The sequence below is a fragment of the Podarcis raffonei genome, chromosome 5 (assembly GCF_027172205.1).
Source record: "Podarcis raffonei isolate rPodRaf1 chromosome 5, rPodRaf1.pri, whole genome shotgun sequence".
In the NCBI taxonomy this organism is placed as follows: Eukaryota; Metazoa; Chordata; class Lepidosauria; order Squamata; family Lacertidae; genus Podarcis; species Podarcis raffonei.
The window spans coordinates 1,499,025-1,521,945 of record NC_070606.1 but is presented as its reverse complement, the minus strand read 5'-3'; the positions used below and the strand labels follow the sequence as shown (position 1 = coordinate 1,521,945).

At 43.3% G+C, this 22,921-nt stretch overlaps 1 protein-coding gene across 4 annotated transcripts in view; it reads right to left on the bottom strand.

Moving 5' to 3' along the window:
* LOC128413497 (potassium voltage-gated channel subfamily KQT member 1-like) overlaps nt 1-22,921 on the bottom strand; it is a 334,949-nt gene that overhangs the window by 143,415 nt on the left and 168,613 nt on the right. The gene's annotated exons all lie outside the window — the stretch shown is intronic.

The following is a 22,921-nucleotide window of genomic DNA, read 5'->3' as shown; positions in this document are numbered from 1 at the left end:
TGCAGAATGGAGGCATGCTGTGCTCATAACCAAAATGCTTTAGAGTGTGAAAGAGAAATAATTGCCTGCCTTCAAAGGAGCTCACTATCTGCTTCTGTGCCTGTCTGTGTCTCTGCATGAGTGACTGGTCTGACCATCGCTCCTCCTGGTTGGAAGATGGCAGGTTCAAACAGTGGATCATGCAGAGAAACAGTAGGTCAGGTACTGGAGGCTTCTATCATCCTGTAGCTACTCAACTAGCATTTCTTATGGCATGCTGGTGTGCCCTGGCATAGTTTGAGAATTAGTGGTTTAAGGCGTTAAACAAAAATAGATAAATCTGAAGTATAGAAAATTCTGGAGATTAGGAGAAATTGCCATCAGTGCAAGCGAGGCACAATGTAGGCAAATGTGGAGCATTGTGACACTCTTCATGTCCTTTGAAGGTACCCACAAGTATTTACTACAAAGAAATTAAAATGCGGGCAGATATTTGGACACTTGAAGTTATAACAAAAAACCTTTCCTAGAAAGATGCTGGTCTTTATTTCATCATTGCAAATGAGTTCACAAAAGTTATTAAACCAGAAACATTTTTACCAGCCTACCTGCCCACGCTAGCTTGTGACAGTTGCTTGTGACACACCAAAACTCTGGCAAAACCAGGTGGTTTATCAAAGCTTTCCTGCTTGATCCTTAGAAACCACAGCTGACCAGGCAAATTACTATTTACAAGCATGCTTAATTTTAAAAACAAAATTATTTCACATATTTCACATGTAAAGAGTGTGCTTCCCCTTATACTGGGCTGATAAGGGTAACCTGGGCAGGCCCAAACAGAAATTGTACGCAATAAAGTCAGTTGTGTATGCCCACTTCTGCTTAATGCAAAATCTCTTCCTGGAGATATTAGGAGAGCATTTTGCTCTTACACATTTGGGGATTGTAAACCTTTATGCTCTGCTTGTGAACACGCAAAGGCACCTGGCTAGCCACAAGAGAAAATCACCTTCAAAGGGGAGAAACTGAGTATCAATATCCCTTCCTTTGAGCATCTCTCACTCTTTCATTCTGACTCATCCTGGACCACTAAATTTTCTGTGAGCTGGCATGAAAGGGGACTTACTCTCCCCCTTAATGTGGCATTTGTTGCAAAGGGAACTAAGGTGAACAACTTAACAATCATACTCAGTTTCTGCTACATACCGGTCAGGCTTAGTTTCCCCTTCTGAACAGAGCAAAATTATCGCATGTGTCCACATTTCCTGCCTTACTGAGGAGTCCTGATCTGCACTAGATTGCAGCTTGGGGAGGGGCAGCAGACCTTTTCTTGTTTAACCTCAGCACACCTAGGCACACTGTGGTTCAGCATGGGTGAGTATGGCCTCCCCGTGAGGGAGCCAATCAGAGAGAAGAAGAAGAAGAGGAGGAGGAGTTTGGATTTGATATCCCGCTTTATCACTACCCTAAGGAGTCTCAAAGCGGCTAACATTCTCCTTTTCCTTCCTCCCCCAGAGCAAACACTCTGTGAGGTGAGTGGGACTGAGAGACTTCAAAGAAGTGTGACTGGCCCAAGGTCACCCAGCAGCTGCATGTGGAGGAGCGGAGACGCGAACCCGGTTCCCCAGATTACGAGACTACCGCTCTTAACCACTACACCACGCTGCTCTGGCTCTTCTTGGCAGGGCCTCAGAGTGGACCTGATTGAAAACTTCCTCTGCTGGGTCCTAAGAGATAAGAGGAGGCCTGCACCTACTCTCTCCACCTTTGTTCCTAAGGGCTTTGCCATCACCTACTCCTTTACTCCATTTGTAGTTTAACCCAGTGGGGTCTCTTTTTAGACGTGTATGCCACCTGCAACATTGCTATAGAGATCAGTTGGTCACCGGTTTTCAGGACCAGGGATACATTTTTACTCACAAATGGATTAAGAGGGAGATAGTAAAAGCACAACTTCAGGCAATACCAATGAGACGGAAACATGGAAGGTGCCTAAAGAAGCCAGGGTGGCTATCTAAAGAACTTTTAACTGAGTTAAGATTAAAAAAGGATGTGTACAAAAAATGGAAAAGGGGGGAAACCACCAAAGAGGAATTCAAACAAATAGCCAGCACATGTAGACACAAAGTCAGAAAAGCTAAAGCACAGAATGAACTCAGGCTTGCTAGAGAGGTTAAAAGCAACAAAAAAGGCTTTTATGGGTATGTTCGTAGCAAAAGGAAGAACAAGGAAACAGTGGGGTCACTCAGAGGAGAAGATGGTGAAATGCAAACAGGGGACACAGAAAGGGCTGAACTCCTCAATGCCTTCTTTGCCTCAGTCTTCTCCGATAAAGAAAACAATGCCCGACCTGAAGAATTTGGAGCAAATGATTCAGCAGAGGAAACACAGCCCAGAATAACTAAGGAGATAGTACAAGAATACTTGGCTAGTCTAGATGTATTCAAGTCTCCAGGGCCAGATGAACTGCATCCAAGAGTATTAAAAGAACTGGCAGATGTGATTTCAGAACCACTGGCAGTCATCTTTGAGAATTCCTGGAGAACAGGCGAAGTCCCGGCAGACTGGAGGAGGGCAAATGTTGTCCCTATTTTCAAAAAGGGGAAAAGAGAGGACCCAAATAATTACCGCCCAGTCAGTCTGACATCAATACCAGGGAAGATTCTGGAGCAGACCATTAAGCAAACAGTCTGTGAGCACCTGGAAAGGAATGCTGTGATCACCAATAGTCAGCATGGATTTTTGAAAAATAAGTCATGTCAGACTAACCTGATCTCGTTTTTTGACAGAATTACAAGCCTGGTAGATGAAGGGAACGCAGTGGATGTAGCCTACCTTGATTTCAGCAAGGCATTTGACAAGGTGCCCCATGATATTCTTGTAAAGAAGCTGGTAAAATGCGGTCTTGACTATGCTACCACTCAGTGGATTTGTAACTGGCTGACTGACCGAACCCAAAGGGTGCTCATCAATGGTTCCTCTTCATCCTGGAGAAGAGTGACTAGTGGGGTGCCACAGGGTTCTGTCTTGGGCCCGGTCTTATTCAACATCTTTATCAACGACTTGGATGATGGACTCAAGGGCATCCTGATCAAATTTGCAGATGACACCAAACTGGGAGGGGTGGCTAACACCCCAGAGGACAGGAACACACTTCAAAACGACCTTGACAGATTAGAGAACTGGGCCAAAACAAACAAGATGAATTTTAACAGGGAGAAATGTAAAGTATTGCACTTGGGCAAAAAAAATGAGAGGCACAAATACAAGATGGGTGACACCTGGCTTGAGAGCACTACATGTGAAAAGGATCTAGGAGTCTTGGTTGACCACAAACTTGACATGAGCCAACAGTGTGACGCGGCAGCTAAAAAAGCCAATGCAATTCTGGGCTGCATCAATAGGAGTATGGCATCTAGATCAAGGGAAGTAATAGTGCCACTGTATTCTGCTCTGGTCAGACCTCACCTGGAGTACTGTGTCCAGTTCTGGGCACCACAGTTCAAGAAGGACACTGACAAACTGGAACGTGTCCAGAGGAGGGCAACCAAAATGGTCAAAGGCCTGGAAACGATGCCTTATGAGGAACGGCTAAGGGAGCTGGGCATGTTTAGCCTGGAGAAGAGGAGGATAAGGGGTGATATGATAGCCATGTTCAAATATATAAAAGGATGTCACATAGAGGAGGGAGAAAGGTTGTTTTCTGCTGCTCCAGAGAAGCGGACACGGAGCAATGGATACAAACTACAAGAAAGAAGATTCCACCTAAACATTAGGAAGAACTTCCTGACAGTAAGAGCTGTTTGACAGTGGAATTTGCTGCCAAGGAGTGTGGTGGAGTCTCCTTCTTTGGAGGTCTTTAAGCAGAGGCTTGACAACCATATGTCAGGAGTGCTCTGATGGCGTTTCCTGCTTGGCAGGGGGTTGGACTCGATGGCCCTTGTGGTCTCTTCCAACTCTATGATTCTATGATTCTATGATTCTATGATTCTATGATTCTATGACTATTGCTATGCGGAGTTTGTGCCTGTTTCATAGCAATAGCACATATTTGCATTTTGTTCTTTATTCTATGCATGTCACAACTTGTAAAGTATGGGTGAGTTTTTCTCTCAATTTTGCTGCTTTCTCTTTTTGTAAACCGCTTTGAGATTTTTTTCAACAATCAAGCCATGTATAAATTTTATGAAATAAATAAATAAATACAGGTGGGATAGTCATTGGGCTGGATCCTTAGGAGGGACAGAGACAGGGACACCTTGTCCCACCCCAATGCTAGATTAAAGGATCTTGGAGGGTGGCGCTTTCTGTCCAGAAGTCCAGCTCAGGGGCTGACAAGCCATAATGCACCTTTACCTGAGGTTGCCTCAAACGGACCACTGGAAGCAGTGCAAACTGTTGTGGACCCTAACATTAGGCAGCCTCTGTGGGCTGACAGCACACTGACCATCACTTGGGCTGCTCGATCAAGTGATCCATGCCAATGCCAATGCCTCTTCCCTGCACTCAATTCAGCTGTCACCTTATTTCATCTCAGAACTGGCTGTTCTATTTCTGCTCCTCCTTGTTTTTACAGCATAAGGGCCCACAATCAAGCAATAGCAGTGTCCAGTTTGCAGGATTTCCTTTTCACAATCTTGTCTTAAATGCAGTAATTTGGGGTGTTTACAGGAAAGGTGCCCTCCTCCTCCTCCTTTTAAAAAGATCAAGCTTCTATTTCCATTCTGTGCCAGGAATGGACACCTCCCTTGATGCAAATAAAGACAGAGAAAATCGTTGGGGTTAAACCATTCTCTGAATTCCTCTCTTGGCTTGGGAGGAATGGGCCCTGAGGTCTGGCACTCACTTCTTCATGGAATGCAAGAGCAGGCAAAGGCACTGGATGCAGAAGCACGTTGTCTGCTGCAACCCTCCGACTCCATTTCTGGAAGCAGAGGTTATCCTACTAATTGGATTTTTTTAATTGGCTTTAAAGTAATGGCACGTGCTGGAAAGAGATGTGACTGTAAACTGCAAGACATTCAGCTGAGATAAGATTTTATTTGGTGCGAGAGATGGCTGGGGAGAGGGGAGCCCACGGTTTGTTTATTTTAAGCTTCTCTTTATATTTATGATTCGGCAGCCCTCTGTGGAATGTAAGCTAAAAAATATTTACGAGTGAGGAGGGAATAATTGGAGTTATACTGAGATCAATACAGCAATAATGGAGACTGTATGTGACTTGAAATGAAAAGGGGGGGCGAGGGGGGAGCTCAAGTATGACTCTGATGGGAACATAGAGATGTTGTTCCTCCCACCTCCACTTAAAACATAGAAAAAGAGGTTTGTTTGTGCTTCTGACGGAATGTAATTAAAGATAAAGGATAATTGGCTATAAATCTCAGCTGTAAAGATGAAAAGAATCCATGGGAAATAGCCCACTTTCCTAGGCTGAGGGGGGAAATGGCGAAGATCTGCAACACAGTATTACTAGTGAGACAGAATGGCTTTTAGCAGGCTGTCGCCTGTTCTGAGACATCGAAGCAAAAGGGACGGAGAGCTAAGACCTTTGAGAAACTTCCGAGATTCAATTCTGCCACAAGTCATGATGGGAGACAACACTGGGAATGTGAAAGAGACAATACCATAGATGGTCAGAAGGAATCTCCATGGACATAACAGTTTTTCAAAGAGGGACAAAGATGAAAGCTGTTTCCCAGTTCTGCTGGATCTCTCAGTGGCTTTTGACACCATCGACCAGGACATCCTTCTGGATCATCTAGAGGGGCTGGGAGCTGGGGGCACTGTTATACAGTGGTTCCGCTCCTTCCTCCTGGGCCGTGTTCTGAAAGTGGTGTTGGGGGATGAGTGTTCGGACCCCTGGGCTCTCTCTTGTGGGGTGCCCTAGGGTTCTGTCCTCTCCCCCATGCTTTTTAACATCTATATGAAGCCACTGGAAGAGATCATCAAGGGGTTTGGGCTGAGTGTTCATCAGTATGCTGATGATACCCAGCTCTACCTCTCTTTTAAGTCAGAACCAGTGAAGGCGGTGAAGGTCCCGTGTGAGTGTCTGGAGGCGGTTGGAAGATGGATGGCAGCTAGGAGATTGAGGTTGAATCCTGACAAGAAAGAAGTACTGTTTTGGGGGGACAGGGGGTGGGCAGGTGTGGAGGACTCCGTGGTCCTGAATGGGGTAACTGTGCCCCTAAAGGACGAAGTGTGTAGCCTAAGAGTTGTTTTGGACTTGCAGCTGTCCATGGAGGTGCAGGTGAATTCTGTGTCCAGGGCAGCTGTCTCCCAGCTCCATCTGGTACGCAGGCTGAGACCCTACCTGCCCGCAGACTGTCTTGCCAGAGTGGTGCATGCTCTAGTTATCTCCCGCTTGGACTACTGCAATGCACTCTACGTGGGGCTACCTCTGAAGGTGACCCGGAAACTACAATTAATGCAGAATGCAGCAGCTAGACTGGTGACTGGGAGTGACCGCCAAGACCATGTAACACTGGTCCTGAAAGATCTACATTGGCTCCAAGTACGTTTCCAAGCACAGTTCAAAGTGTTGGTGCTGACCTTTAAAGCCCTAAACGGCCTCGGTCCAGTATACCTGAAGGAGCGTCTCCACCTCCATCGTTCAGCCCGGACACGGAGGTCCAGCTCCAAGGGCCTTCTGGCAGTTCTCTCACTGCGAGGTGTGAGGTTATAGGGAACCAGGCAGAGGGCCTTCTCGGTAGTGGCACCTGCCCTGTGGAACGCCCTCCCATCAGATGTCAACGAAATAAACAACTATCTGACTTTTAGAAGACACCTGAAGACAGCCCTCTTTAGGGAAGTTTTTAATGTTTGAAGTTTTATTCTGTTTTTAGTGTTCTGTTGAAAGCCGCCCAGAGTGGCTGGGGAAACCCAGCCAGATGGGCAGGGTAGAAATACAGTGGTACCTCAGGTTAAGAACTTAATTCGTTCTGGAGGTCCGTTGTTCTTAACCTGAAACTGTTCTTAACCTGAGACACCACTTTAGCTAATGTTAGCAAAGTTCTTAACCCAAGGTACTACTTCTGGGTTAGCAGAGTCTGTAACCTGAAGCGCCTGTAACAGGTGCCACTGTAATATATTATTATTATTATTATTATTATTATTATTATTATTATTATTAATTTCACATGCAGGACTGAACAAAGATAATATTTTGAGTTCCTCACTTGAAGTTTTATAAATTTAAATAATATAACAATACAAATGGAAATCATTAATTATGCAGCTATTGATCAAGGGATTATTATTATAACTGAAATGTAACTAAAATTAATAAGATTATGGAGCACAGTGGCATAAGATCAGAAATGTATCCAATCCCCCACGCAGGAGCCACTTTAACCAAAATGTATTAACTGGAAGTTGATTGGCATTTGAATAATTGTATTAATTGGAAATTAATTGATATTGTTTTAATTTGGCTATTATTGGGGGAATATTGGAAAACTAATAAAACTTTATTTTGGGACAAACCCTCCCTGTGCAGAATTTTCCATGTCATACCGAAGGTATGAAAACCTGCCTGATGTCTGTGAAAACTGAGGTGATACACAGTTCCAACATGAGGACCAACATCAGAATGATTGAGGGGGACCCCTATAGTAAGACCAGAGATGTAGCCCTTAATTGCAAAAATGTGAATAATAAATTGATTAGTTGTACTGTTCTTACAAACAAAATTTCTAATAATTAAGTGCCTCAAAGTGACTGACACAGTAAAAATAGAATGACAATGACTCTAAATTAAGAAAAAAACAGCAGTAAACAAAAAATAAAATACTGATCCCACAATATATTTAATAAGTCCTACCCACCCAACTCACAGAATACGCACAACAAAGACTGCTGACATAAATGAGTATCTATTGCACAATATGTAGGCATGCACATTGCATAAAATTCACAGGCACACAACAGTTCACATGCATGCACTGGGTAATTTTTAATTAATTAAATTTATATACTGCCCTTCATCTTAAGATCTCAGGGCAGTTCACAAGATAAAAATACAGGATAAAAGCACAAAATAAGTAGATTAACACAACAACAAAAAAGCAAAACAATAATCTCCACTCCCACAAACACATTTAAAATAGAACATTAATAAGCCCAAGTGGAAGAGGAATGTTTTCACCTGGCACCTAAAAATCTATAATGAAGGCGCCAGATGAACCTCCTTGGGGAGAGCATTCCACAAACAGGGAGCCACAGACTTGATTGGGAATCAACATCAAGTCTAAATCTTACTGTGTACCTCAGTACTAGGCCTTTGCATATTTAATTCAAACACTGCATGAGCGAGTATAACATTTCAGATAAAGTTACACCAAACACAAAGATGCCAATGAAAACAGTAGCCTTGTGTCTCCTCTGTATTCTACTTTAACATCTAGGGATGCCCAAATTAGTATATCACACACACACATATGCAGCATAATTGTACATCCCAGACTTAGGAAATCCACATACTAAGCATCTTTATGTGAGAGGGGAACAGAATAAGACATAGGCCCACCATTTGGAGCTATAGCCTCATGGCTGCCATGATGCCCTGTTCTGGACTACGTGGTACAGCTTAAAGCTCATGAAATTGGATTCCTGTATGCAGTGTGGACTACGTGGTTCTGGACTACGTGGTACAGCTTAAAGCTCATGAAATTAGATTCCTGTATGCAGTGGGCATCAGTGAACTAAAATGGACGGGAATGGGCGAATTCAGTTCGGATGACTATCATATCTACTACTGTGGGCAAGAAACCCGTAAAAGAAATGGAGTGGCCCTCATAGAAAAAAAAAGAGTGGCGAAAGCTGTACTGGGATGCAATCTCAAAAATGATAGAATGATCTCGATACGAATCCAAGGCAGACCTTTTAACATCACAGTAATTAAGTTTATGCACCAACTACTGGTGCCGAAGAAACTGAAATTGACCAATTCTATGAAGACTTACAACACCTTATAGAAGTGACACCAGAGAAGGATGTTCTTCTCATTATAAGGGATTGGAATGCTAAAGTAGGGAATCAAGAGATAAAAGGAACAACTGGCAAGTTTGGCCTTGGAGATCAAAACGAAGCAGGGCAAAGGCTAATAGAGTTCTGTCAAGAGAACAAGCTGGTCATCACAAACACGCTTTTCCAACAACACAAGAGATGACTCTACACATGGACATCACCAGATGGGCAACATCGAAATCAGATTGATTATATTCTCTGCAGCCAAAGATGGAGAAGCTCTATACAGTCAGCAAAAACAAGACCTGGAGCTGACTGTGGCTCAGATCATCAGCTTCTTATAGCAAAATTCAAGCTTAAACTGAAGAAAGTAGGAAAAACCTCTGGGCCGGTAAGATACAATCTAAACCAAATCCCTTATGAATACACAGTGGAAGTGAGGAACAGGTTTAAGGATTTAGATTTGCTGGACAGAGTGCCTGAAGAACTATGGGTGGAGGCTCGCAACATTATACAGGAGGCAGCAACTAAAACCATCGCAATGAAAAAGAAATGCAAGAAAGCAAAGTGGCTGTCCAATGAGGCCTTACAAATAGCGGGGGAGAGAAGGCAAGCAAAATGCGAGGGAGATAGTGAAAGATACAGGAAATTGAATGCAGATTTCCAAAGAATAGCAAGGAGAGACAAGAAGGCCTTCTTAAACGAGCAATGCAAAGAAATAGAGGAAAACAACAGAATGGGAAGAACCAGAGATCTGTTCAAGAAAATCAGAAATATGAAAGGAACATTTTGTGCAAAGATTACCATAATAAAGGACAAAAGTGGTAAGGACCTAACAGAAGCAGAAGACATCAAGAAGAGGTGGCAAGAATACACAGAGGAATTATACCAGAAAGATATGGATGTCTCGTACACCCCAGGTAGTGTGGTTGCTGACCTTGAGCCAGACATCCTGGAGAGTGAAGTCAAATGGGCCTTAGAAAGCACTGCTAATAACAAGGCCAGTGGAAGTGATGGTATTCCAGCTGAACTATTTAAAATTGTAAAAGATGATGCTGTTAAGGTGCTACACTCAATATGCCAGCAAATTTGGAAAACTCAGCAGTGGCCAGAGGATTGGAGAAGATCAGTCTACATCCCAATCCCAAAGAAGGGCAGTGCCAAAGAATGCTCCAACTACCGCACAATTGCACTCATTTCACACGCTAGCAAGGTTATGCTTAAAATTCTACAAGGAAGGCTCAAGCAGTATGTGGACCGAGAACTCCCAGAAGTGCAAGCTGGATTTCGAAGAGGCAGAGGAACCAGAGACCAAATTGCAAACATGCGCTGGATTATGGAGAAAGCTAGAGAGTTCCAGAAAGACATCTACTTCTGCTTCATTGACTATGCAAAAGCCTTTGACTGTGTCGACAACAGCAAACTATGGCAAGTTCTTAAAGAAATGGGAGTGCCTGATCACCTCATCTGTCTCCTAAGAAATCTCTATGTGGGACAAGAAGCTACAGTTAGAACTGGATATGGAACAACCGATTGGTTCAAAATTGGGAAAGGAGTACGACAAGGCTGTATATTGTCTCCCTGCTTATTTAACTTATATGCAGAATTCATCATGCGAAAGGCTAGGCTGGATGAATCCCCAGCCGGAATTAAGATAGCCGGAAGAAATATCAATAACCGCAGATATGCAGATGACACAACCTTGATGGCAGAAAGTGAGGAGGAATTAAAGAACCTTTTATTGAGGGTGAAAGAGGAGAGCGCAAAATATGGTCTGAAGCTCAACATCAAAAAAACGAAGATCATGGCCACTGGTCCCATCACCTCCTGGCAAATAGAAGGGGAAGAAATGGAGGCAGTAAGAGATTTTACTTTCTTGGGCTCCATGATTACTGCAGATGGTGACAGCAGTCACGAAATTAAAAGACGCCTGCTCCTTGGGAGAAAGGCGATGGCAAACCTAGACAACATCTTAAAAAGCAGAGACATCACCTTGCCAACAAAGGTCCGTATAGTAAAAGCTATGGTTTTCCCAGTAGTGATGTATGGAAGTGAGAGCTGGACCATAAAGAAGGCTGATCGCCGAAGAATGGATGCTTTTGAATTCTGGTGCTGGAGGAGACTCTTGAGAGTCCCATGGACTGCAAGAAGATTAAACCTATCCATTCTTAAGGAAATCAGCCCTGAGTGCTCACTGGAAGGACAGATCATGAAGCTGAGGCTCCAGTACTTTGGCCACCTCATGAGAAGAGAAGACTCCCTGGAAAAGGCCCTGATGTTGGGAAAGATGGAGGGCACAAGGAGAAGGGGACGGCAAGGAGAAGGGGACGGCAGAGGTTGGATGGTGTTCTTGAAGCTACCAGCATGAGTTTGATCAAACTGCGGGAGGCAGTGGAGGACAGAAGTGCCTGGCGTGCTCTGGTCCATGGGGTCACGAAGAGTCGGACACGACTAAACGACTAAACAACAACATGCAGTGTGAGTCTCAGGTCTGAAAGTACTATGCTGGGTTCACAGTGGTGATATATATGCTCCATGGCTATTAGAATATGATAGGGAACTAACAATTGTTTCATGATGTCTGCTGGCAGTGGCCAGGGGTGGAGGAAGGAGGGTGCGGTGGGGGAGGGTCACCCCGGGTGTCACCACTGAGGGTGATGACAAAATACTGGGCAGCACTCACTGCAGCGCCTGCAGTGCACCCAAGCCACAGGTCTCTCCTGGGAGAGACGCACGCTGCCCAAACAGTCCGCCCGCTGCCTCCCCCCCAGCTGTAGTGGGAGGAGGCAGGCAGACTCCTCAGAGGCCCCGCGGAGCGCCCCGCCCCACGGGCAGCTGGCCCCGCCCCTGGGCACAAGGCACGCGCCCCACCCCAGGCACCTGATCGGCTTGCTCCGCCACTGGCACTGGCAGCAGTATTTCAGTGCATCATTCTTTCATTTTGCCTTTCTTCAAATGTTGATTAAAGTCAGTAGAAGTGTAACTGAGCTAGAAAGAAATAGGTGGGCAATAGTTTACCATTTTGTCGTGTTGCCATACGTCTGGAATTTCCTGGACATAGCCAGCAAATGGCCCTCATTAACAGCGTCCAGGCAGAAATCACTAAATTCTCTGGGAAAATCTGGATGTGTGGCAGCCCAACAACTACTTTAAAAAGCTCATCATCTTTGACCAAAAAAGCTAAGCACTTTTGTGTCCGGATTTTCACTGTTTGAAATATGGCAATCCTACATCTTGTCATCCTGAAACCCAGTCAGCTCCTACCACTTGTAGGAAGTGGGGAGCAAGAAACAGTGTGATTCTAGTCAAATGCAACAATCTGGCATGGTAATGATGTAGGGATCCGGCTTGCTCAGCCAAGGGAATGAGGCAAGAAAGAGACTTTCAGGTTTTACTATTGCTTGTGATAAATAAGCATAGAGGAAGTCTGAGAATGAGGTAAATAAGCAAGCAGAGACTGATGCAGAGCTCACATTTTCACTGTTGCCACACCCTGGGAAAGATCTTCACTGAGTTATCCACTATGACCCTTTTCCTGGTCAGTCACCAGCAGTTTGGATACCAGTGTGTATGTGAAGCTAGGAATCTTTTTTTGCCACAGGTTGTAAAATGTTTCAGTGGAAGGGAATCTTCTTTTGGGCCTGCGGTCTTTGTGACGAAAGGGTGTTTAAGATTTGTGGTGCCTTATAATATCTGTTTCTTTGTGCATATACACATTGAACAGAGAAGGGAGCAGCTAAGCATCCTAAAGAATGTGGGGAGGAGGCAAAACATATACGCCACCTTGAACTCTGTGCAGAAAAGGTAATAAAAAGATGTAATAAAAATAGAAAAAGAAATAAAAGGAGAGAGAGTCCTCAAAGCAACACCCCCCAAAGAAAACCACGTGCCTTCCTTTCAGCTCTCCTATGCTCCTCCTTTCCAGTCAACTGCAAGACAACAACAAAACTCTCAAGAATTCTGGGTCTTTTGCTGGCAAGAAGTTTCTCTCCGGCTCTGACATAAGCAAGGGTGATATGCCACAAATTTGAATAACTAATAACCAGCAGTCATCAAAGCTTCTATATACATAAAAAATAATCTCGCCAAGAGGGTCCATTGTGATAAGAAGAAGAAAAACATTTGGCAGTGCAAGCCAAACACTTCATCTGCCATGCTGGAGGGGTTTGGATGAGGTGGAAGCAGCCCTCTGCCAGCGTGTGCCAGGCTCTGCCAAAAGGGTGGGAAGGCGGAAGCTTCTGCCAATGAAGTAGCCAGCACACCCCCCTGAAATTCAGGGCTTTAGGGAAGGGGCGGAGTTGGGCTTGTCAAGGCTCCACGGGGAAGTTGTGGCAAGGGTCTGATCACCACTAATATGCAGACTCCTCCCCACCACCAACTTGATGACAAGAGCAGTGGGACCCTGGATGGGCTGCTGGCTCCACCAGCCTGTTAAGCCCCACTGCTGTCTTCTATAGATTAGAAAGAATGAATTAATGAATTGGGGACGCTGGGGCCAGTGGAATGGGTGTTTCCTCTCACATGACCTCAGGCAGGAGAAAAGACTTGTGGGAGGCAGGCACTTCCTTCTCAGTTTTTCGGACTCGCCAAGCAGCAACGTTTACCGAAGCACCAGAAACAAGAATAGCATCCTGTCTCCCTCCCTGGCTCACAAATCAATAAAAATAGAAGTGACAGAGTCAACAGTACCCCTCCTAAAGGAAAAAAATCAGTGTGACTGCAGTCCATCATAGGGAGGGTTCCACTGTCCCCAGCGTCCCACTCACAAATCTACACTTCAGGTAAGCCAATTGTTCTATTTATTTAATGGGATGCAGGGAACAGTAGATTGGGACATACCACAGCACTTCCCAATAACTGGGTGGGTCCACGCTGCTGACACACCAATTACAAAACTTGACCCAATTGAAGAGAAGAGCCATCTCTTTCTGGAGAGATTCTGAATGGGTGCCTCCTTGACTAGGTATGTGGGCCTTCATTGTTAAATTGTCTGTTTGATGAAGAACGTGATGGTGTTGAAGACAAGAGGAGAAGCAAACAATTGCCAGTCTGGCTGCTCTCAACTCTAGCTCCATCAGTTGATGGAGTGAGCGGCCTCCAAGCTTGACCACAGGCCTTGAGTGTAGAGATACTGGCAATGGGCACCCCATCCTTGTAAACTGGAGTCCGTGGTTATCTGACTGCTGCACAGATTTCTGAATGGAGTGCCTTGCCGAAGATTGGAGGTTTGCACCCACCACCGAATGGACAGCTTAAGGTAAGAGCAAAGACCTGGGGTGGTTGTGAATGATTGTCCATTAATGTAGAAGTAAAAACCACTGTAGGGTATTTCTGAGAGGCTGACATGCAGAGTCCTAGAATTATTGACAGATGTTTGGCCGTCATCCTTTTTCTCTTTAAGATTGCAGCTGCTGCTGCAGAGATTTTGCTGATCCACTCTGCTGAAGAGCCACGAGACCTGACCTGCATCTAGCAGGGCTCTTAGGTGAATGAGCCTTTGTGATGGAGCCAAGCAACTTTTTTTGTACTTGATCAAGAAGCCGTGAGATTGTAATGTCTTGAGGGTGATGTGCAAATGGAGATGAGCCTGTTGAAGGGACGTTGCCCGGAGGAGCACGTGGTTTAGAATGGATAAATATGAACGCCTTGTAGATGCAGGTGTGCCACTAGGGTCATCATTATCTTCGAGAAAACTTGGGCAAAGAGGCTAGACCAAACGAGAGAGTCTGGAACTGAAAATGATGCTCGCCTATGGTGAACCGTAGATACTTTTGGTGATCTGGATGCATTTGAACATGGAATTATGGTTCTCGAAGATTGATGGATGAGAGTCGCTGATGTGAAGAGCCTCCCTGATGGAGGTTAAGGACTCCATTTTGAATTTTTTGTAAGCAACACAACGATTTAGGAACTTCAGATTGAGAAGCGGCCAACATTTTGGTGCCTTTATTTTTTATATTGACACCATGAAGAAATTTAATAGAGGCCCAGGAAGCATTGGTCAACTGGAACTGGTACAATTGCTCTCATTTCCAGGAGATGACTTACGTATTTCCAAACTGCTTGTAAGCAAGTTTTGTTCTTAGGTAAGGCAGAGAGTATGAAACATGGAGGGACTGAGATGAGGTCTATAAAATAACCTTCTGAGAAAACTTTTAACACCCAGCAATTGTATATAGAACTTTGCCAAGCAAGCGGAGGGGAAATGGGATAGAGGACCTTCTACTTGGGAAGGAACCCCGTCATTGGGTTGTCTGCTTGTTGAATTTGGAATTGAAGGAAGGGTGGTGCTGGGAGCCCTGACAGACTTAGGGCCTCAGTCTGAATGACTGTGACATAAATCTAAAATCCCTTATTTAGTTTGGTTTCTAAAGGAATGAAAGGATTGAGCCTGTGAATAAGGAAAGTAGTGTGTAGACATGCGCCTGTCACCCTTTTGAGATACTAGGATTTTGTGTTTATCCTTAGACTCAATCAACACATCTTTGAGAGCAGCTTCCCCAATTAACCCCCATTAAAGGACACAGTAGAGAGGTTTACTTTGTACACGGCATCAGCATGCCAGTTCTCAAGCCAAAGCATGCAGCACGCCACTATTTGAGAGGCCATAGCTCTAGTTGTAAATTGCAAAGCATCCATAGTTGCGTCTGCCATAAGGCCTGTGCTTGTTAAAGTATAGAAATAGTTTGGTGATAATTTTTTGGGAATATATAGATATATATATATATTTATATTTTTGCAAGACTCAAAGACAGTTGCTAAAACTAAGGAAAACTAGGGAAAATATAGCAACAATAAAATGAGATCAAAACTGAAAATTTATCTGAAGAAGCAGGAGAGCCAGGAGAAACATACTGCTGAGTCAGGCAGGAGAAAAAACTGAGGAGGAAGTGCCTGTTTCCCACAAGTCTTTGGTCCTGCCTGAGGTCATGTGAGAGGAAATACCCAATCCACTGTTCCCAGCATCCCATGAAATAAATTCACACCCTTAGCTGTTAAATTAAATCTAAGACTAAGGAAGATGCCATCTTATTGTTTGATGGGCATAACACAGCTCTTGGTCATGTTCATGAATTTACGTATTAACATTTCCACTTATTCTTTTTTTTGTAAACTGTTCTGGGTATTTAATAACCCCAAATAGCAAAATATTCAGAAGGAAGCCCTGCTAAGTTCAATGGGATTTGCTTCTACGTTTGTGTATATGGAGATTCTGGGTTTCAACATTTGAGTGTCTTCTAAAACCTTGATAATTCCACAGCCTCCCAGGAACCTGTATTTCTGTGATCTGAATATGCCTTGCTTAGGAAGGGAACAAGGATGCAGAGATGAACAGACACCTTATTATGAAGGAGGTAATTCATAGTCCAAAGATACTTGCAGTGATGAAGCTGAATCACCAACCTACAGTAGAGGCTAACTGAAAAGAGATAAAGGCAGAATAGAGAATCATACAGAGACACAGTGGACACTTGGGACTCACATTAACCATAGCCTAATTGATTTCTACTTCATACTGTACCGTAAAGACATTTGTAACTTGCCTGAGAAACTTGTCTCCTGAGAAATCTCTATGTGGGACAAGAAGCTACAGTTAGAACTAGAACAACTGATTGGTTCAAAATTGGGAAAGGAGTACAACAAGGCTGTATATTGTCTCCCTGCTTATTTAACTTATATGCAGAATTCATCATGCGAAAGGCTGGGCTGGATGAATCCCCAGCCGGAATTAAGATTGCCGGAAGAAATATCAACAACCTCAGATATGCAGATGACACAACCTTGATGGCAGAAAGTGAGGAGGAATTAAAGAACCTTTTATTGAGGGTGAAAGAGGAGAGCGCAAAATATGGTCTGAAGCTCAACATCAAAAAAACGAAGATCATGGCCACTGGTCCCATCACCTCCTGGCAAATAGGAGAGGAAGAAATGGAGGCAGTGAGAGATTTTACTTTCTTGGGCTCCATGATCACTACAGATGGTGACAGCAGTCACGAAATTAAAAGACGCCTGCTTCTTGGGAGAAAAGCAATGACAAACCTAGACAGCATCTTAAAAAGCAGAGACATCACCTTGCCAACAAAGGTCCGTATAGTAAAAGCTATGGTTTTCCCAGTAGTGATGTATGGAAGTGAGAGCTGGACCATAAAGAAGGCTGATCGCTGAAGAATGGATGCTTTTGAATTCTGGTGCTGGAGGAGACTCTTGAGAGTCCCATGGACTGCAAGAAGATTAAACCTATCCATTCTTAAGGAAATCAGCCCTGAGTGCTCACTGGAAGGACAGATCATGAAGCTGCCTTGCGTGCTCTGGTCCAGGGGGGTCACGAAGAGTCGGACATGACTAAACGACTAAACAACAACAAACTTGCCTGAGACCATGTATATAAATATTAGCCCATGTAATTATACAGTGGGCTTTGAAATCGGTGTTATGCATTTGAGTTAAATTCCCAAAAATATTTGTTCCAGGAAATAACTTTGGAGCAAAGTATTATCTACCATACAGACCAGACAAAAAGGTTATCACATCTATCTTCATAAAAATGTGCATGTAATAAAAATTAACTTCAGCTCTGATTTAGAAGAGATATGAGAAGAGGCATTAAAATAAAATGGTAGATTGAACACCCTGATGGAAAGGGACTATGCCGTCTGCTCAAAGTTCAGTGTTTTCACACATTAAGAATGCAAATGTATTGTTGGTTAGCCTAGTGTGCATGAACTATTTCAGTCCCAGTAACTTCATCTACTGTACAAGCTCAAGCCATTAGCTCTGAAAAAGCATCATTCCAACTCCTCCAGGACTTTTCTAATGTAATGCAACTGGTCACATAGAACACAGCACATGTACCACCTAACACCAAATGTGATGTATGCATTTACAGAGTCAGCATACTTTCTGATTGAAAACTACAATGCAGAGAAAGTGACGTCTGAAATTGTATACAAACACTTAGACAATCTCATAGGGGAGCTTATGTCCCTTTGCTGTGTTGAAGCAAAGGGACATAAGCCTTTTTTCAAGGAGCCCAGCTGGAAAGTTGTCTGCTTTCTTTCTCAGATCTTGTTAATTGTTTTACACATAAATGTACAACTTTTTTCTTTTCAGTACACAGCTTGTTTCAGGTTATACCAGTTTTCTTTTAAGCAAGACAGAGTTGCATGATCAATATTCTGGATTCTAGTTTTTGATTACAGAGCCACAGCTGTTTTTTCACAACTCAGCCAACAGCACTACATTTCAATGACTAAGCAACCAGGCCAGGAATGCTGCCTCAGTCCCAACCAGTGTCTGGAGTAGCTTTCTGAGAAACATGCTGCTCAAGGCCCTAGTATAATTCCTGAATTCACTGTGCATAATGATTTGTGTTGTTGAATGTATAGTGTGTGTGTAATGATTTTTAAACACAAACGTGTGCTGCGTGAACATGTGTAATTTTAAAAATCTTGGTTGTTTGATTTTTCATTATGTTGTGTTTCATCATTGACACTGCTTTTTGTATAACTTTATAAGAGTTATAACTTTATAAGAGTTGTATAACTTTATAAGACTTTGTATAACTTTATAAGAGTTGCATGCACACTTCCAAATCAAGTGTGGTTTGACGTTTTGTTTCTAAAATCTTGAAAACATATGTTGAAAATACACATGCATGACAACTATACTTCAATCTCACCTTCTAAAATAGACACCTCTGGAATGCATTGGAAAAATTACTGAATGCCATTTCCTTTTAAAATAGAGCAAGATAAAATGTTCAGGTGAAACAAAGTGCTGCTTTGAGGTGAAAATGCAGCCACGAAAGTCACACTGTCTGTCACAGTACCCCAATATGGACAAAAAGACAATTGTAACACGGAGTGTCTGGGTTTAACATTGGGCTGGTCCACCCATTATGCAGCCCTTGCTTCAGGTGGCGGAGAAGTGCCAGCTGGCCCCGCCACTGCTGCTGGGTGAACCTCCCCCAGCCCAGCCCCTCAGATTCTGGTGGCACCTGCTACCACTTCTCCTTAGGGGGGGGTGTTGGTGGTACCCCTAGAGCAGTGTTTCTCAAATCTGGTTTGTGATAGGTTCCAGCACCTCTTTTTCTAGAAAAATAGCACTGGCAAAAACATATAGATTATCTACAGTATGCACTCTTTTGAAAATAACACTCAATACTTGTTTCCAAACTGATTTTTTTCCCTATCAGTAAAATAATAATAATAATAATAATAATAATAATAATACCCCAAAATGTGAGAGTGGAGTAGAGTAGAGTGAAGTAGAAACTAGTGTATACTCTGTCTACTCTGTCTTAAACCAACCCTTTTTTATTTTTCAACAAGAACATGGAAAAAGAAGGTTAAATCCTGCCACAGAAGATTAAAAGTGCTGGGGGGGGGGGACCAGTATGCAGGTAATTATATGGCTGAAAAAGTACTGCATTTCTGTTGTAGACAATGAAACACTTTAAGACAAATGGGGTGTTGAAGCAGGATTTATAATTCACTGAGTAATAGGATTTTGTACTGTTTGGCAGGATTAGGCATGTTGGAGGGCGTGTCTGGGGGCTCTCGTTTTTCAGCCTGACAACACATAGTGCTTTCCATTGTTAGTTTAACCAATTTGCAGGATTACTCAGTAGCTGAAGCCTTGTGTTCTCCCTACCTGCACTATGCCATAGTAATAGTGATGCTTTAATAATAGCACTTTTCCTTCTCACCCTTTCATAAACTGCCACCACGTGACCCAAAGAGGTCTGCCAAAGGGTCAGTGAAGAGCAGGCACAGAAACGCAATTAAAACATTCTCCTATTAGGCACTTGACCTCTGTGACCTGAGCCCTCCAGCTTTGGGGACAGCAGCCTACTGTGTGTTTGATGTCAGCAGCTAAAGACTCAGTTATTTTTTCTGCCAAAGACCTGAAAGGCTGACAACAGTACTGAAACCTTTCTTGGGGAAGTGGATTTTTCCAGCTAAAAAATAAAGAAGATCTTCTTTAAAAATAAAAGGTGGTGCATTTTGCTCCATGTGTGCAATAACTATGGTTGACATATGTCCAGAATTTCCCGAAAACAGCCGGAATATTACAGTCAGAAGCAAAACTAGATTCTGGTGGGAAAAAGAGCTCTACAAGTTTGCAAATAATAATAATAATAATAATAATAATAATAATAATAATAATAATAATAATAATAATAAAAAATCATTAACAACTTTTGTGTCCGGATGTTCACTTTTTGAAATATGGCAACTCTAGCAATAACTTCAACCTACCTTTCCAAAGGCAGCTATTCAGCCTAGAGCTTTCCCTTCCTTTGACAAATGTGAAATTAGAATTAACAGCATATGAAACAATACTTTGGTAGGAAAGAAACATATGTAAGGAGTGATCATGCAACATCTTACTGCATAGATCGAGTCCATATGTGAAGGAATGTGTTCTCCATTTTTATGGTACTTATAAGTTCTTAAGGTAGCCAGTAAAAGCCACTAGCCTCTTCTGTGGCAGCAGCACCCTCTCTCTTGCCAGATTACCCCATTTTTATAGATTATGAAAACCCAGTTGGTCTTCCATAATAAAGAGAATGAAATCTGTTCAAGGGCATAGTGGGACCAAATGCTTGTAAGTTTTTTATGATGAAAATGGCAAGTGCTATTTTAGGCAAAGGTCTTCCTTAGTTTATTTAAGGGAGTATTTTGTATTACTGGAGAAAGACCAAGTTTCACTGGTTTCTGCTGGTTATTACATGGCTTGATAATTTAATTTTTATGCCTTGGTTTTATTGCTGTTTCAGATATGGTTAGCTATTTTGAGAGTCCTGTTGGGGTGAAGAGTTGAGGAATTGCATTCCCCTTTTTATTTGAAATTAAAGAAATTCTGACCTTTAGTATGTGCATTTACACAAATACAAAATCCTGTTTCAGTGTCTGGACCCATACTGCAACCCTATTGCCATGCAGAGGAGAAATCTCGGCTAAACTGCAGATTACACTTGAAGATAATTATAGACACTTATTTTCCTGTATCTGTTCCTATCATCCAGATTTTGTGAGAATTTCTGGAGCCAAGTAGAAGCAGGGTTAGAGCAGAACTAACAATATTCTGAGCAGCAAGTCCCTCTCTAGAAAACAGAATTTGCTTGTACTGTTAAACCAGGATGTGTAGTTTGTGGGTGTGAGAGAGAAAACTCCCAGTCCCAGAGTTCCATGTAAGTAGGCAGGAACAGCTGGTGGGAGAATTAAAGCACCACAATAATCAGGGTCAATTAGTAAGCCATTCAGTAGCAGGCAGCAGGGCAGCCAATCCAACCATGCCCCCTGTGTCCACGCTGCACCTTTGCTCCCTGGCCTCACCCAGCCCCCTCTCAGGAACTGGCAGTGATGCTTGGTGTTCAGAAGGCATAGAGTGTTGGAAGGGACCCCAAGAGTCTTCTAGTCCAATTCCCTGCAATGGAGGGATCTCAGCTACATCATATATGGCAGGTGGCCATCCAAACTCTGCTTAAAAACCTCCAGTGAGAGTCCATCACCTTCTGATGGAGTCTGTTCCACCGTTTACAGCTCTTACTATCAGAAGGTTCTTCCTGATGTTGAGTCAGAATCTGTTAAATTGTGAACCATCTGAAAGAGTCTCCTGCTGCCATTTACTGCAGATGCAATAGAGGTGGTGAAGAAAGTCCTCTTCACTGTTGCTATCGCCACTTGGTAGGCTCGACGTTAAGCTCTAACCCGTGTCCAGTCCAATTCAAAATGAGTTTTCTGCCACCGGCGCTCGAACCATCTCAGCTATTGTTTCATTGCCCTCAGATCCGTGGAAAACCACGGGGCTGTCTGGGCTCCATGCAATCAGAGAGGGCGCTTCAGAGCCTGACAGTCAATAGTCCTGGTTAACTCTGCATCCCAGCGGGCCACCAGGGAATCAGCTGAAAGGCCATCAGCATGGGATAAAACATCCCCTACCACTCTCTGGAAACCATTTGGATCCATTAAGTGGCAGGGCAGACCATCAAAATCGGTCCCACCTCCCTGCAGAGGGGAAGGGTCACAGATAAGTCCAGTTGCACCAGGAAGTGATCTGACCATGGCACTTCTTTTGTTTCGCTTTTACTTAGAGTCAGATCACCCATGTCCATAGGTGAACACCTAAGGCATGTCTGTGACTATATCACCTCTCAGTCTCCTCTTTTCCAGGCTAAATATATCCAACTCCCTCAACCGTTCCTCATAAGGCTTGGTTTCCAGACCCTTGATCATCTTGGTCACTCTCCTCTGCACATGTTACAGCTTGTCAGCATCCTTCTTAAATTGTGGTGCTCAGAATTGGACACAGTATTCCAGGTGTGGTTTGACCAAGGCAGAATAAAGTGGGACTATGACTTCCCTTGACCTGAACATGAGACTTCTGTTGATGCAGCTTAGAATAGTGTTCACATATTTTTGCTGCTGCATCACTGCTGTCTCATATTATGTCTGTAGTCTATTAAGTCCCCTCGATCATATTCACATGTACTACTTTCAAGCCAGGTGTCCCCCATCTTATATTTATGCAACTGGATCAATAAAATAAAAATTTGTAAGTTCAGATGAGATGCTCCATGACATCTCATGGAGGTATCCTACTCTGTTCCTTGTGCAATGTCACTGTGAGATTACTACCACTCAGTGCTATTTTCTAGAATAAGAGGTACTGGAACTCACCATGAACACCTCCCTTGTTCTCTTAGAATGGCAATGGCACTCACCTGAGAGGTGCTGGAACTGCGTTCTGGTGAGTTGTGGCTGAAAAAAGCCCTGCTACCACTAATGAATAGTATACACATGGATGGCTATATAAAAGGATCTCCATACATTAGAAGGTGGTGGGTGCTGGATTTGGAAGGGGAGATGGAGATGGAGGCATATTGAAAATGTTTCAGCAACAATGATGAAGTTTAAAAAACATGCTGCTTCAGATTCCCAATGTAATATGTGAATATACTCTGAAGATCCCT